At 34.0% G+C, this 5,528-nt stretch overlaps 1 long non-coding RNA gene across 1 annotated transcript in view; it reads right to left on the reverse strand.

Annotated features, from left to right (window-relative positions):
* Positions 1-1,049: 1,049 nt before the first annotated feature.
* Positions 1,050-5,528, reverse strand: part of LOC115063812 — a 34,913-nt gene continuing 30,434 nt past the window's right edge. The window contains exons 2-4 of the long non-coding RNA XR_003843672.1: positions 2,079-2,166; positions 1,406-1,503; positions 1,050-1,173 (exon numbers count right to left, since the gene is read on the reverse strand). This is a non-coding gene — a long non-coding RNA (uncharacterized LOC115063812). The remainder of the gene's footprint in view (positions 1,174-1,405; positions 1,504-2,078; positions 2,167-5,528) is intronic.

The raw sequence follows: 5,528 nt of genomic DNA on the forward strand, positions 1-5,528 counted from the left end.
AAAAGCCACTGTCATTTTCCTTGACTGGATTTTTCAGCTTCTAAAGCTGAGGATAAGATATCTAGTCAATTTTCTATCCATAGTTTTAACTATTATAAAGCATCTCCAAGCTTTCTAGAGTAATAGCTGAATTTAAACATTTAATATAATATTGTGCCAAATAGCTTTGGGGAACAGAAATAGGATTTACACAATCAACTGTGAAGTTGGAGACTACATCCCATTCAAACACCCAGATATAATTATTAGAAAATTTCAGTAAAATTAACCAAGAGCATAACTGCTTCCAAGAGATTCTGTGGCCAGTTGAAAGAATCAAGTTCAGGCTTCCATGCAATGAATGAATCTCTTTGAAAATTTAATCCAAATGCGATTATATTAGATTGAAGTCTTTTGTCAAAATGCTTAAATGGAACATTCCCTTCTAAATCAGCCTCACTCCTTGCCATGGGATCTTTATTTGATATCCACACTGCCAATCACTTTGTAATCGCAAATATCTGCATGGGGGCATTTATCACGCTTGGCAGTGTTTGAGCAGAAGATGCTTACTACATCTGCTGATGGCAGTGTATCTTAAAAGAATAAAAGCTACAGGTACACATGCCTATATTACAAGGTGCTGTATTAGAACAACAACCAGGTAATTCTCCATGACTTGGGCACATTGTGTAGGTTCTAAATATTTACAGTTAATACTTCAGGATTTTTTTCCAGTGGTGAAGGTTGTTCGGAAGTTCTAACTTGGAATTCACAATCTGTGGAAGTTAAAGGCCATTTTATATGATTTCACAGAAACCATACAAAGTACATATAATTTCTTCCTAGATGTTATATGTTACTCCCAAATGACTAGAAATATAGTATAATCATAAAGTAGCTTAGACACTTTATTAGATAAGAAACAATGACATAGAAGAAAGTTTTGCATGTTTAGTACAAATACAACTTGTTCCTAAATATTTTTATCTATATTTTGTTGAATATGCAAATACAGAAAAAAAAGACACATGGGTCAACTGTTCTTCTACGTTATAACATACCTAAAATATTGTAGGACTGGAAAAACTCATACCAGTAAACATCTGAATCCAACGTTGACATCGGAAATCTTGGAACATTTTTACCCTGCTCCGATCTCAAAAACCACCAGAGCGGGTTGGGGGCTATAAACTGAGAAAACAGACAACTATTATTTAACACAACTCTGTTTTTGACCCTCAAACCTTCACTGTTAAATTCTGTATAGAGAAAAAAAATGATGATGATTTTATACAATATAGTATTCATATACAACTAGAATAGACACACAATAGAGAGAAAAGAGAAACGAGATTGGAAGGTAAAACCCACAGAGAAATGTGGATAGCTCCATGTATAGAACAATAGGTAAGAGTTAACTAACCTGAACCTGAGTGTTGGATCCACAAAGTGATAAGAGACTTCACGCTATCTTATCAAAATGATGAGAACTGTGTGTGGACTAGCACGAGAAGGACAATCCTGTGAGACAAAATATTTGCTGAAATTATTTCTAAGAACACTTTCATTCCCAAATTCTCACAGTGGATACTAAAGAGATGTAAGTCCTTAAAGTTGATACAAGAGAACACTCTGTAACAAAGCCTACATTTCTTACCAGAGCTGTGGCATAAATGGAAGAAATGGACTTTCCAATCAGGATCCTCTAAGTACCCTGTGTCACTTAAAGAAAACAAAACAAAGCTAACCTGAGATTAATAAAAATATTATGAGACAACCCCTCTCCTGTGTTCTTTCACATAAACACATGTCTGTATATTACTGGGATATGCTATCCAAGGTGTATGAAACACAATCTATTTAAAAAGAAGCTCTTCAGGAAGCCTCAAAGGGTGCTTTGAACCACAAAGGGTCAAAAGCAGCCATGAAACACAGACAAAAGGAAGCAAAAGTCAATAAAGAAACTTAACATTTCTGTATCGTACAACTTATGTCACAGTTTCAAAGGATATCTACAGATGATGAATTGTATGAATTCCACAGACAAACTATTTGAGAACAAAGGGAATTTTACTTATTTTCCATCTGTATCTTACCATTTTGTTGTCTTGTTGCTCTAGGTAAACCTTCCAGTATTCTATTAGGTAGAAGCTTGGAAAGATGACGTACTTTGTTCTTTCTGGTCTTAAGGAATAAAATACGGGGAACTTATTTAATTTGATGAATGTTCTAAGATTTGTTTTTAATGTTTAAGGTATGGATGTATCCTCTATCCCAAGTTTGCTGAGAGATTCTGTAGTAAATATATGTTGAATTTGTCTATAATTTTTGTCTTGTATGAACATAAATACTTAAACATTCTTAAATCTTGAGCGATGAAGTAGCATTTTCTGAAATTATTCCTACTTGATTATGGCATAAAATTTTCTTTGTATATAGACACATTTTCAGTATTTTAAAAGGCTATCATAAAATAATAACAATTATTGTATAAGTAAAGACCTACTACCATTACTTTTACATATACTGAATAATTATTCATGCATATTTCTAGCCATTACATATGATATTTTGGAAATATACAATCAAGCTTATAGTTAACACAAAAGTGTGGTTTTCTTCTTATTAATATAATAAGTCAGATTCTGTTTGTAGGAAATTTTAATCCCAATCCAGAATTTCTATTCCACCTTTGATCATTCCTTTCCCAGCCTAAGGACACATAACTTTTATTGTTTACAATAAGCCTTAAAAAGCACAAGAGCTGGACATATGCTATTGGAATCTACTTTCCTATCAATAACCCCAAGTCATTATTTATTATGTTTCATTTGGGCTGTTCTTAACTCCAATTGGCCAGCCTGCAGGGCTGTGTTTTCTTTAATCCTAACCCTTCTCTTCACCCTTTCCTCTCTTTGTGGTTTCTCTAGGACCCTAAACCCCACCTATGTCTCTTATACCCACCTATTGGCTGTCAGCATCTTTGGTTAACAATCAGAAATAACTTGTGGGGGGCAAGGTCACATAGAGTTGCTTGGGTCTACCTGATCACTCTCCTGTCTTGGAGGCAACCAGGTCTTGAAGTTAGCTCCTAGCATCGTAAAACATATCAACAGACCAAACCTCAACAGACTTCTATTTCCTTGGTCTTAAAATAAAAGCTGAATGAAAATTCCACTGTTAAATGATTCAAAATATAAAAAAGAAAAATATAGGAAAAAATTGTTTCACATCAATCATATAGTAACATAAGAAAATATTACTTAAAAAAATAAGACTATGATTATAAAAATGTTCTGTAAATATCTTCATTTATCTAGTATCTCAGGATATCATTAAATATAAATTTTAAAACTACTATTTAAATACCAAGTGTTACACACCTTCATTTTGTGAATTTTAAAGTATATAAAAATCTAGAATTTAATAACACTGAGCAGATCTAGATGGAATTTGATTTCATGACATTAAAATATAAGCAACAAGTCAATTATTCCTTAAAACCGATAATGATGCAGTATCATGATACATTAATGAAACAGTAAGTTAAAAATGGCTACAATATTTTTGATCATCTGTCCCCAAAATAAGTAATCTATTTCCCTTTCTGTTGAGTCTAGTCTAGATGTATAACTTTTCTTACCAATGTAATACCCAGTTTGCTACTAACAATGGATGAATAAGGCAGAGTCTTAAAAGATCTGGACTGCTTGCTGGCTTGTGTTAAGGATGTTCCCACTCGACAGAAGAATACTAAAAATCAAGCAGGGATGCTATCTGGAGGATGCCCCAGTTGCTTCAGTTAGCAGTGCCATCTATGAATCAAGTCAACAAAAGCCAGCCACTAACTACTAGCCATGTTGAAAAGCCACTTTAGGTATCTCTGTCTAGTTAAGAAGCGTCCCAACTGTCGTCCCCATTGGTACCACATGAAGAAGCTCAAACCTGTTTTATCTAATTAATACACTACACACATTCAGACTCAAAGAGGAAATAGATATGTTGCTGTTTAAAACTCCTTAAGTTCAGGGCTGGTTTGCAATAAAGAAGGAAAAGTAGAAACAGAGGGAAAAGCTTCATTTTGATTTTAAGTGGATAGTTACTCTGGACTGGTACTGCTTTTGATCCTTAGTCTGATAGCAGGTCCATGACCTTTGACAATTTACAATTCACCCTTTGTCCCAGGGTCTTGGTTTCGATAGAAATGACTTCATGGAGTGGTTGTGGGAATTGAACAGTGCCTGCTATGCTTTTTCTTGGAAACTGGAGCTGAGGAAAAGTTCAATGAATGGAGCTCTTGTAGTATTGGTGCTCTTGAGAGAGTTGTTAAATTGTTCTGTGTTTATATTACATGAAGCTTTAGTCTGCAGAGGGCTTGGGGTGTTGAACAGTAAATGGAAGTGAATAAAAGGCCTAAGATCAGAGCTAGCCCAATGAATACATTTTAAAGGATAGACTAGAGCCAGCCCAAGTGCAACAAATACATTTTAAAGGACATTATCTATATAATAGCAATTTTTGGAAAATAAAGTAGTTTTAAATGAGTAACATTTGACCAATTTTTTATAAATTATTTTTATACAAAATATTTCATATCTGTCTATCTTTCAGAAATGTTTAAAGTAATATGTTTATCATTAAGTTCTTATGCAGCTAGAATACCTAAAATTAGTTACCTATACTTGAAAACAGTGGAATTGATATTGCTGTTTGCCTAATAAAAATTATTGATTAACCCATTTATCATAAAACTGAAGTAGCTTCATCCAAGAAACACAACATCAGTCATAGAAGTCATAGATGTGTCACAATCATATTTCATTACATGCCTCATTTTGGTCTTCATTCCTGAACTCAGATTTTAGCTTCTGATAAGAACTCTCATTTGTACCAGACAGCCTTAAAGATGCTTTCCCACTTAATTATATGTTACAAATTTCCTGATGGTATTCTCAAGTCAGCTCTCAATTTGACTTCGTATTCTGAATGGCTTTTCAATGCCCTTAAGGGAAAATTAACTCTGGATTGATAGTGATAGTTAGTATCTATTTATGTTATCCTAACAATAAGTATTTTTATCTTTATGTTGGACCAATTACATATCCTAAACTACCAATTTCACTTGCCAGAAGTCAAACTCTCAATTTCCTCAGCATTGACTCTTCCTAACTCAGCAGGATACGTCTCCTCTCTCAAGCCCCTCTCATAGACTGATTTTGTTTAAGAAAGAACTGTAGTCATTCTGACATGCAGTCCGATGTCTGCTGGTCCTGCCACTGCTTCTTATTAATGGGTACATAACACCAAGTGGGCACATCCCTTGATCTTATCCCTGCAGATGAGAGGTCTCTTATTCTTGACTAGTATTTCTAGGATTTGTGACATCAATATAAGGCAAACTTATTCCCATCTTAATGGAAGAAAACCAGAATGAAATTAATTAGGAAAAAATTGTACACCTGAAAAGAAATAAATATGTTGAAATTACCGAGCACAAGCCATTGGTGTTCTGTTGAGAAATTTTTTTTCCTGTGCCCATATCTTCG

The sequence above is a fragment of the Mus pahari genome, chromosome 4 (genome assembly GCF_900095145.1).
Source record: "Mus pahari chromosome 4, PAHARI_EIJ_v1.1, whole genome shotgun sequence".
Classification (NCBI taxonomy): domain Eukaryota; kingdom Metazoa; phylum Chordata; class Mammalia; order Rodentia; family Muridae; genus Mus; species Mus pahari.